The 12,115-nt window shown below is 36.4% G+C and overlaps 1 long non-coding RNA gene across 3 annotated transcripts; it reads right to left on the reverse strand.

Annotated features, from left to right (window-relative positions):
* Positions 1-996: 996 nt before the first annotated feature.
* LOC131530811 (uncharacterized) lies at positions 997-6,139 on the reverse strand. 3 transcript variants are annotated; one of them, XR_009268499.1, is made up of 6 exons: positions 5,873-6,139; positions 5,265-5,386; positions 4,375-4,465; positions 4,114-4,285; positions 2,766-2,892; positions 997-1,706 (listed from the first exon to the last, which is right to left on the reverse strand). It is a non-coding gene; the product is annotated as an uncharacterized LOC131530811 (long non-coding RNA). The 3 variants fall into 3 exon arrangements; XR_009268498.1 differs by having other exon boundaries at positions 4,375-4,477; XR_009268497.1 differs by having other exon boundaries at positions 4,375-5,386.
* Between the last annotated feature and the right edge of the window lie 5,976 nt (positions 6,140-12,115).

A 12,115-nucleotide genomic window follows, 5' to 3' on the forward strand; every position in this document is an offset into this window, starting at 1 on the left:
TATATGTACTTTGAAATATGGTAAATATTTATTTCTGAATAAGCAATTAATGTGAACTAAAATATACTTCAATGTCATTTCAATGTATTAATTACCTAGTTACAATCGACACAAACACAAAATGGAAAACCCTCTACATTTATTGACAAAACAATCTCTAAAACAAATACACAAAAACGCTTTTTGCTGATGCACAAAAAAAACCCAAGACTATACACAGTTTAACACTTTAACTCACTTATTAGTAAGAGTCTGGAGAACAATGCAAAATCACTTTCTTACAAAAGTACCTAATCTCGCCATCATAGAAAACATCATTCTGTATGATGTATAAGCCTAGTTCCTCATTGGGGACCTAAAAATGTCCACAAGGTCAAAATTTACTGGTATTACTATCCTTGTGGAGTCATTTGGTCTCCATAACGTATAGGATTACTAACACACACACACACTTAATACAAAAAAAAAAAAAAAAAATCAAAATTAAAATTATCATTCCATGTACAACAAATGAGACCTTATTGTAAAACATTACCAAACTGTGTTAATGGTACCTCCAGTTTCACAGACAGGGCTTAAAGGAACACTCCACTTTTTTTGGAAATAGGCTCATTCTCCAACTCCCCCAGAGTTAATAAGTTGAGTTTATCAATAATCAAGTTTATGAATAATCAAGGAACTTTGCTGCCGTAACATGGCCGCAGCAGGCGAAGTGATATTACGCAGCGCCTGAAAGTAGTCCCCAGCCAGGTACCTAGTTATAATATAGCTGGGGACTACTTTCAGGCGCTGCGTAATATCACTGCGCCTGCTGCCGCAGCAGAGTTCCTTGATTATTACGCCGGACTGGGAGTATAGTTCCTAATCATATCGGCCTAGAAAATCGCAACTTTTCATTTCGCGGTCTTAGTACCGATATAACTACAGAAGAGTCAAGTTTTAAATAGGAAAACTATCGAAACTCTTTGGTCATTTTTGAACGTGATGCTACTGGTCTAATCGGATTCAATGATCTATGCTAAGCTATGCTAAAAGTGCTATCGCCAGATCCGGAGATCGGCTGAATGGATTCAAAAACGGTAAAACTCAACTTATTAACTCTGGGGGAGTTGGAGAATGAGCCTATTTCCAAAAAAAGTGGACCAGACTAAATTGTAATTCTATAATTATGCTTTGGCAATACTGTGCAAGTCATGCCAATAAAGCTCATGAATTTAATTGAATGTAATTCTGAGCTGTTTCAACTGAAAGAAACTTGCACTGACTGATCTTTTAAAATATCAGTACCTTAGTTTTGTCTCAAGATGCACACCAGTAATGTTTTTTCTAAGGCATGTTAATGAAAATGACTTAAGTGTCCTAATTGAACGATGGCCTAATCTTGGCTTAGTCTAAGTCCTGTCTGTGAAACCAGGCCATAAATTCTCAAACCTTTACTAGCACCAACATTAAACAGGACCGAAAGGTTTCTTCTAAAATCTTACTCCAGCATTAGTGAATGCAAGTTTGACTAAATAAATAAATTAATAAATAATAATAATAAAAAAAAGAACTACAAATGAACTTGCTGGAAAGTAGTGTTTGTCAGTGTCCCAGAAGCTCTCCATCGGCAGTAAACTTCAAATGTCATGAAGCTGCACACCATCTCTCCACAGTCTCTGTGAACGGAAATGTTCCAAAGAGGCAGGAAAGCCAGAAAAAAATTCCTTGAGGAAAGAAAGTAGAACAATTGTTATAAAACATATCCAGTCATTATAAATGGTTCAGTTTAGTGAAAGCAATAGACACAGTTGCAGTTCAAAGTTTATACACCTTGCAGTATCTGCAAAATGTTAATAATTTAAACAGTAAGACGGTAGAAGGGTAGAATCATTAATAAATTGCAATTTCAGCTCTGATGAAGCAGTTTATTTTGCAAGGTGTGTGTAAACTTTTGACCACATCATAGTAGAATGCTGGGAGGTGTTCCTTCATATTTCCTACAAACACCAGATTTCCTGATCACACCATCTTCACTGACACTGGGCTTTAAAAATAGATAACATTTTTACAAACATTTTTTATTCCTGCTTACAGGGAATAAAACATAACTTTATCAATTACCCAAATATAGATAAATATCCCAAAATCTATGAAAATGAAGAAAGGTACCTTAATTTTTTCCCCCTCATCTTGCCTTGCAAGCTAAGTTCTCTCGCACATCTTCATGAAGAATGTTCCTGTATTTACCACAACTGACACAGCAAAGTATGATATATACCTGTAAAATATATGATGACTAGAGGGGGATCTGTACATGCACAGGAGGGAATATAGCCCTTACAAAAAATTACTGCAGTTTTAAAAAAAGTAATACTGCAGTATTTGTTACACGTAGAAAAATGCAGTTTTTTGGACACAAAATACTGCATTATTGCCGTTTTACTGCAATACATCTGAAGTACTATTGAAATACAACTGCAGTAGAGCTGTAGTATTACTAACAAACAACTGCAATAGAACTGCAGTATTACTGCAATACAGCTGAAGTAGTACTACAATTATACTGCAAGAAATCTGCAGCAGTACTGCAATATATAATACAACTGAAGTACAATTCAGTACTACCAAAGTGCAATACTAATAAAATGCTGCACAGTAACACTGAAATGCAACCAGAATATTCAGAATAACAAGTTTTATTTTACACATCTGCAATATAATGAATTAAGGTACAAAACAACAGTGAATGTCTCAAACAGCAATGCAACAATAAATGATTTTACTTTTCTTCAAACTTCTTCCCGCATTATTCAGGCAGGTTTCATCTTTTGAAGAGCTTATCCTCATTGTTCTGCTTGGTTCTTATGACTGCCTTTATCTCAGATGTGGAAACACTATTTTTGATGTAGTCTGGAAAAACAAACAAACAAAAACTATCAGAAATTCTCAAGTTTCAGTTACACTTTTCACCACAGGCATATTTAGTATGCTTAAAATAAATCTTGAATTGTGATGTCAAGTGTTTGCGTAAAGTATTCATTCTACTCCCAATTAATTTCTTATGGCATATCGATCTGCACTAACAATGTCTTTGAACACTCCAGGTAAAAGAAGTTAAAAAGTTGGTTCACCCAAAAATGAAAATGCTGTCATCAATAACTCACCCTCATATCGTTCCAAACCTGCAAGTCTTTTGTTCATCTTCAGAACACAAATTATACATAATCATACACAAATTATAATAGAAAAACATAATTTACAAATATACAAGTATATAATTTAAATATATTATTAGAATACAGTATATAGAATATATGTGTTCCACAGTTATTGTGCCCCCTTCATTTAATACTGTGTGTAACCTATAACCCTCTACACATAAGTGCTAATCCATGGCTAGGTGTGCATTACATGATTTTAATGCATGAGGTGGAGGCAAAGAACCACCTGACATGAAACAGGTTGCCTCCACTGAAGTTGATTAAAATTGTGTAATACACACCTGTTACAGCTAGTTTAAAAAGTTAAGTTAAAGCTGCCTTTAAAGAGATAGCTAACCCAAAAATGAAGTGTTGTGATGAGTGTTGTGTTCATGCGACAGAAGACAAAATTGAGGTTAAACCACTGGAGTCACATGGATTACTTTCACAACGTCTTTCCTATTGTTCTGGAACTTAAATGTGTAAGTTGCGTTGCTGCCTATAGAGGGGTCAGAAAGCTCTCAGATTTCATCAAAAATATCTTAATTTGTGTTTTTAAGATGAACAAAGGTATTACAGGTTTGGAATGACATGAGGATGAGTAATTAATGACAGAATTTTCATTTTTCGGTGAACTAACCCTTTAATGTTTGTGGAGTACAATTTGACTGGAAGGGTAAAACTAAGTAAATTTTCATTAGTTTGTTTGGTTACAGGTCATTAGATCTAGCTTTCTGACTGTATGTGTGTGCTACAGTACAAGCAGCGCATTGATTTAAAATAGCGATGAAACTGATTGTAATTATCTGCATTCACTGTTTTAATGCACACCTTCCAGTCAATCAGAGAGAATCAGAGTCCACAAAAAAAAAATGTTGAGAGCTTATGTTAAGCATTGAGAATAATTGCTGTTATAACTAGATTTCATTACCTTTCCATTCCCTCAGCTCTCTCTGTTTTCATACTGAAATGGCACTATTGTAAATCTTCTTTTAGCTCTTTGACTTCATTTAACTCCTCAATCTCTTCATGTCTGAAGATCTCTTCCATGGCTGAGACGACAGAGGACTTGATTTCTCCAGCACTCACACTGGTCTTAGTTTCTGAAATACAATAGCAGTTATTATGTATTCTAAACTATAAAGATAATAGTTAATAAAAGATCAATTAAATAAAGTAGATTACTGCTCACCATTATTTGAGTGCTTGTTTCACCACAGCCATCATCTTCTGTTGAATTATATTTTTGGTCGTCTTTTTTTAGTTGTTACTAGTGCATTTTCCTGAAAATCACACTGATAAAATGTCCATTTCCACACATTAATGTCACACTACTGAACATAAATGCTGGTGTACAGTGCTGTGGGGGGGAAAAAATCCTGATTTATCCTATTTTTGAATATATCCAGTACTAAATATTGTCAGATATTCCTAAGAATATTAACATAAAACAAAGGCAAATACAGTTATCATTAATAAACTGTATTTTGTGTTTATTCAGGTTGCCTGTTTCATGCACTTTTTTTGAAGATTTGAACCAATTTAAGTCAAGTAACCATTATTTATATATAATGATGCAAACAGAATTCACATCTGCTGTGAAGCAGCTCTAAACAGTAAAACGTGTCATTGTTCAGTTGAAATCAGTGTATAAAAATCATCAAATATAAAATAATTTCAATGCATCTAGATAGCAGTGGTATCATCATCTAGCTCAGTTCAGTCCTCATCCAATAGTGCCAGAGGAGTCAGATCAATAATACTGCTGAATATTATTAGTCCCCAAATAAGCACGCCAAAAGTCGACAGTGGCAAGGAACCCAAACTCTGTCAGGTGACAGAATGGAGAAAAAAAAACATTGGGAGAAAGTATGTTTAGGGATCAGTTCTCCTCTGGCCAACAACTGAACATGGTGTGATTATGATTTAGGCTGCATCACAATTTAGTGTGAAATATACAGGACTGTAGGCCTACAAGTAGCTGGAGTTATTAATCACATTTAAAGACTAAAATCAGGTTTACATTTGTGGCTAACTAGAATGTGAGTGACCTTTAAAGCATTTCCAGAAATAAAGTCTCACCAACATCTGTTGAGTGCCTTTTCACTTTCTCTCTTCTCCTCTTTCCTAATGCTTCCTCTGTTGCAAACGCTGAACACTTTTCATTGATTTTTTCCTCATGTCAATTAGGGGTTGATGCTCTCCTAGAAACAAACAAACAAACAAACAAACAAACACATACACTGTATTCAGTACAATTTGGTTTATTCCATTATAATAAATGTACTGATGCTAATGAGAACTGAACTGAGCTGGACAATGACATGACTCATTTCTACAGAACTGCTTATAACAAATTGCTGAGCCATAGCAGAATTAAATACATCTATACACAGGGTTGTCACTGGTTGGATTGAGATGTTGGTGTTTTATTAGATTAGATTTTAAGATTTTATAATATAATTATAATGTGTTTTATTATAGTAAAAGTGTAGTAAAAACAGCATTAAACCAGTTGTTTTGTCTTTCTATCATAAGCACCTTGCACGCGCTACAGATCAGTACTGAAGCGGCGTTTCCTCTCATTTTCTTCTCATCTCAGCGGGTTAAATAAGATATCCGTCAAGTCTTTTTACATCTCTCTAAAATTATAACTTAAGATATATGAGGACATTAGACATTATACTCACCGCTAAACTTGATGACTGGACAAAGTCAACGCTCCACCTCGCCTGATGAACTTCTCTTCCGGAAAGCGTTTCTTCTCTTTTGTAGCACTTGTGAAAGGTCTCGGAGTGTAATGTTGTTATGTCTTTGTGCTTTAATTGTTATAGTTCACATATGAACGATGTTGTCAAAGCAAAACGTGTTTTATACTTTTATATCCATCCTGCAGAAGACACTACGGAAAAGAGGCTGATTTACTGTCTGTTACAAGTAATCCGCTGCTCGCGAGACTCGTTGTCAGGACAAAGACTTTTGGCGCGAAGGAAGATCTCACGTGCGGGTTATTAATCTATGCGGGTGAAATATTCCATAGGCAAATATTTTTTGTACAAATATATTTTTGTACGAATATTTTATAGGAAGTCTACATTACAAAAAAAAAAAAAAACTCTTGGCAAGTCTACTGTAACCACAGCACTTGCTACATGTTGCACAATATAGCATAACTGCAGTACAGGGCCTATACATGACGACTTTATTGGCAATGAAAAGAACCTCATTGCCATTAAAGTGAAATTACTGAACCTAATCATAGGAGCTTTATTTAAAAAATGCTCATAAAAAAAAAAAAAAAAAAAACAATTAAATAAATTTAATCAGACAGGCTTAGAAGTTTTTGCATCTGAAATCTTCACATGCATTTCAGCGTATCACTGAACTGCAGTTATATTGTATCTGTACTTTTATACAGCAAATCTACAGTTGCACTTCATTGACTTGGTCGGTGTGGTGTCATAGCTTTGTGGGCGGAGTCAGCATGGGGGAAAATGAACGTTTCCCCCTCATTGGAAAAGCGTGGTGTTGACCCAGAATGGTGTACATAAAATCATTTCTGCTGCTCGACAGAGGTTGCTCTGATAGTGGCCTTCAGCTCTTCTGCATTGTTGGGTCTGGCATATCGCATCTTCCTCTTCACATACCCCATAGATTAAGGTCAGGCGAGTTTGCAGGCCAATTAAGAACGGGGATACCATGGTCCTTAAACCAGATACTGGTTGCTTTGGCACTGTGTGCAGGTGCCAAGTCCTGTTGGAAAATGAAATCTGCATCTCCATAAAGTTGGTCAGCAGCAGGAAGCATGAAGTGCTCTAAAACTTCCTGATATACGGCTGCGTTGACCTTGGACCTAAGAAAACACAGTGGACCAACACCAGCAGATGACACGGCACCCCAAACCATCACTGACTGTGGAAACTTTACACTGGACCTCAAGCAACGTGGATTGTGTGCCTCTCCTCTCTTCCTCCAGACTCTGGGACTCTGATTTCCAAAGGAATTTACTTTCATCAGAGAACATAACTTTGGACCACTCAGCAGCAGTCCAGTCCTTTTTGTCTTTAGCTCAGGCGAGACGCTTCTGACGCTGTCTGTTGTTCAAGAGTGGCTTGACACAAGGAATGCGACAGCTGAAACCCATGTCTTGCATACGTCTGTGCGTAGTGGTTCTTGAAGCACTGAGTCCAGCTGCAGTCCACTCTTTGTGAATCTCCCCCACATTTTTGAATGGGTTTTGTTTCACAATCCTCTCCAGGGTGCGGTTATCCCTATCGCTTGTACACTTTTTTCTACCACATCTTTTCCTTCCCTTCGCCTCTCTATTAACGTGCTTGGACACAGAGCTCTGTGAACAGCCAGCCTCTTTTGCAATGACCTTTTGTGTCTTGCCCTCCTTGTGCAACATGTCAATGGTCGTCTTTTGGACAACTGTCAAGTCAGCAGTCTTCCCCATGATTGTGTAGCCTCCAGAACTAGACTGAGAGACCATTTAAAGGCCTTTGCAGGTGTTTTGAGTTAATTATCTGATTAGAGTGTGGCACCAGGTGTCTTCAATATTGAACCTTTTCACAATATTCTAATTTTCTGAGATACTGAATTTGGGATTTTCCTTAGTTGTCAGTTATAATCATCAAAATTAAAATAAATAAACATTTGAAATATATCAGTCTGTGTGTAATGAATGAATATAATATACACGTTTCACTTTTTGAATGGAATTAGTGAAATAAATCAACTTTTTGATGATATTCTAATTAAATGACCAGCACCTGTATATTAAAAATAATTTTAACATTGACAAAACATAGGTAACATTAAAGGTCTACTGAAGTGCCTTGAAATGCACAGCATTATGTGGTGTGTGCTAAATGTATAGCCTAATAATTTTCACAAATACACGCTGTAAAATAAAAAGATATAAAATAACATGAAAATATCCCTTACGGAAATTAACCGTGGTTACAACCAAAAAGAATGGTTATTATAGGTAAACCATGGCAAAAACAAATTAAACATGTTTTGCTACACTAACCATAGTTTAACCATGGTATTTGTAGTAAAACTGTTGCATAGGCTACAACTGATAATAAAAACGCCCAAAAAACATGGTTACTATAGTAATACCATTGTTAATTTTCAAAAGGGATTGTATATAATAATATGAAATAAATGTTTTAATATGACATTTACATCACAAAATATCAGGGAGTGACATTTATTTGATGTGAAGGAGGGTTGCTGTAAGCCCCATCAGAACTGGGTGGCGGTGCAGGCGGACGGGACTAATGACAGGTCATTGAAGGGTAAGTAGTCTAGTCTATCTGGAGTGCATATAAATATGAATATTGAGCTTGATATGTTTCATACGTTGTATATCCTGCTGTCGGAGTTCTGATGTGTGCTACCTGCTCAGATGTGCTACCTCCGTCAGTTTATTCAGTAAATAATATCATTCACAGCTGTTGTTCCATCAGTGTTTTTCCTTAGAATCACCGTGTTGTCATTAAGCAGTTAATGTTGGTTATATTGTTGTCTGGCTTGTTTTTTTTTTTTTTTATCTATTAGAGCAAGATACCTTTCACACAGTTTTAATACGATTTGTATTGACTTTATGCAGGAGAAAACCACATGAGGTCTCTTTGCAGATTCATTTTTGAACTTTACTCCATTCACTGTAACCTGTCCTGCACATCAAGGTATCTGCCACTGCAGGTAAGACCCACAAACAAAATGGAGCTTTGTTTACTGTTGCTTGTTGCAAATATTTTGTCCTGTTAGCCAAATCTGACATGTTTTTTTTTTTTTGCTGCCAAAGTCAATGAGTTCTGCAGTCGTGCTGCCAATCATATCACAGTGTCCTCCTGCACAAAAACATTATTTATGAACAGTGGGCAAGTGATGACACATAGACAGATGCTGGACTTTCATTATACAGTGGATGCATGTAAAACTGGCATGAAAGCAAATTAAGGTCTCTCCAGTCGACCCGGTTAAAAAGCGCCAGTCTCTGGAGTTCTTATTAATCCTCTCAAAGAGCACGATGACACTCTTATCAGTGACAAACGGCTGCAGCTTCTAATTGTGCCACGAGATCTGACAGGATAAATTGGCACAAGGGCAGAAACTCCTGACAGTTGCATTATGGGAAATGAATAGTAACTCATTTTCAGTGAGCGAGTACCAGTGTGATGAACTCAGAGAGGCTTGTAGGGTACTTAAATTTTCACAGTTTCAGATGATCTGAAAAATTAAGTGACACCGCTAATGGGATAATACTTTATAGGAACGTATAAAACATATCAGGTGACAAGGATGTTAGTGTCAGTCTGCTCAATTATTTAGACGTATCTATCACAAACTATAAAACATGCCTGTTGTTCGACATTAGAGAGCAATTTTTTAATCTTTTTTTTTTTTTTTAACCACAGTATTAGTGTTTTTCTGGACATGGTACTACCATGTTTTTTTGTTTTTATTGTATCACAGGGCTACCACGGTACTCGTATTAGTCCTAATTAGTTGTGCAAATAAGCACGCAAGTATAGGTTTTATTAGCTAAAATAAGTACATTACTAAAGTAAGTATAGCCATTATTAGCCAAATAAGTATGCACAATGCAAACCTACGGTGGATAGTACACCATCCAGGTAGCTTTTGCATTGTATTTTTTTTTTTTACTATTTTACTTTTTTTTGTATTTTTACTTATTTTCAGACTTATGTGCCCTCTAGAAGCTTGCGTTCTGCAAGTGAATGGCGCATTATTGCGCTATACCAAAGAGGCACAAAATGACTTCCACAGACTTTTACATTAACTGTTCCCTCCTGGTGGAATGACCTGCCCAACTAAATTCAAGCAGAGTCCTTAGCCATCTTCAAGAATCGGCTAAAAACACATCTCTTCCATCTTTATTTGACCCTCTAACTCTAGCACTCTCTACTCTAATTCTATTTTATCTATTTGTTGATTTGACCCTCTAACACTTGCTCTCTCTATTAGTTTTCTAACTGCTTGGAAAAAACAACAACCTTGCTACGTGTACTGTGTTAGGCTAACCGAGACCTGTCGTAACACTTGCATTTATGCCATGGTCTGTCTGAATAATCGATTCTGATTGGCTGGCAGGTGTCGATTAAATTCGTTTAACTACACAGGTAGTTCCAGGTCAGTTTAATCACGTTCTATATTAATGCGCTTCCTATAAACATTGGTAACCATAGTAACATACAGATGAAAATAACTGTCATTTTTATCGTTCTGGTCAAATATTGCAGCGCAAATATTATTAACATCATTAACATGTGAATGCTGGCAAATGACCATGGCATCAATGGGATAATCAACGGCTAGCTGAGCATTAAACGATTTGAATGCACTTCGCTGCGTGTCGGGTGGTTCTTTGCCTCCACGTCGTGCATTCAAATCGTTTAATGCACAGCTAGCCGTTGATTATCCCTTACATAATTGCTCTTTTGTTGATTTTGATTGCTTCTACTGTCATCATTTGTAAGTTGCTTTGGATAAAAGCGTTTGCTAAATGACTAAATGTAAATGTACTAGGATTGTAGATGCACAACATCTTTGCATACTATTTAGGATGGATACTTTGCAAATTGGGACAGTCTTAGAAGGATATTGGTTCTACACCCTAAACAAATTGTGGATTCACAAGAGCAGCAGCTGTGCCGAATCAAGACTAAATGCATCTTTCCAAATGCGTATGTTTGATGCGTCTGGAGGACAAGGAATGTCTCAAAGGCACCAGTGTTGCACTATAAGATCCTCATCAGAATGCACTGACGGTTGGGTTGTGCTGCCTGAAGTCGTTGGCAGTTTTCCCTGCATCTGCCAGAGACGCTCCCACATCAGCACAGAGACGACAGAAGGAAATGACATTCATCAGTCATTTGTGATGTCCCTCGCTTCCTTTAAACGTGCTCGTCTCAATCGAAAGCCTGCGGGTGACTTTGGACAATGCAGTCCAGTTAGACTTGAACTGCTATTTATATTTAATCATGGTTCTGATGCCAGTAGGCTACTTTAATATACATTTTCTTGAGAAGAGTCGGGTCGGATGTCCTCTGACGTTCTTGATGGATGTCTCATGCTTGGATTTTCTCTTATTCCTCCTGGGTTTGATCTTTCAGCTCATGCACTCATGCCCTGTATCCTGATACTGTCTGATGCCCATGAACATCCCCTTCATCTTTCATCTCCCTCTTTCTACTTTCCATAATGTAGGTTCAAAATTAATTCTACCTGCTGTTTGAATTCATGAATAGTTCTGAGGTAAGTAAGGCTGGAAATCGGGAGCCACTTGTAATTCAGAACCATTTTTGTCTTTTTTTCTTTTTAAGAATACTGCAGCTGAATAATTTCCATGACGTCCAGTTCTGTTAACAGTTATTGAAAGTCTGTGTTCTTTCATTGATGGAAATGGAAAAATATACTAAAACACTTCAAAAGTGGTTTTCTGTTGTTGAATCAATAGCATCATGGCTAAATAAATCTAGTTGCAGTCTAGAATAACACAATAATGTAAATAAATCCAAAAGAATTATTATTCCAATTCCAATCTCTGAAGTTAAACATGAACAATGTCCTGACGTCCACCATAAACCTTGAATGAAATAACAATGAGACATTTGTAAAATTATGAATGATATTTATTATACCTTCATAGATAAATAGAACAGCCTATTATCTGCCGACTGCACTATCAGGCAATATGTATGTTTGTAGTAAAAAAACAAAGGAAAGCATAAGAGTACTAATGAATCTGTTGATTATCATGATAACACTGATAAGAATATTTTATCATTCTTTAACATCACCTTTACATATTGGTGGTCTTGTTTGTGCTTTGATATGAAGTTCGCGACATTAACAAATACATCTCGGCAAGTACAGAATTCAAATAAACAGTAAGC

Source organism: Onychostoma macrolepis, chromosome 22 (assembly GCF_012432095.1).
Source record: "Onychostoma macrolepis isolate SWU-2019 chromosome 22, ASM1243209v1, whole genome shotgun sequence".
Classification (NCBI taxonomy): domain Eukaryota; kingdom Metazoa; phylum Chordata; class Actinopteri; order Cypriniformes; family Cyprinidae; genus Onychostoma; species Onychostoma macrolepis.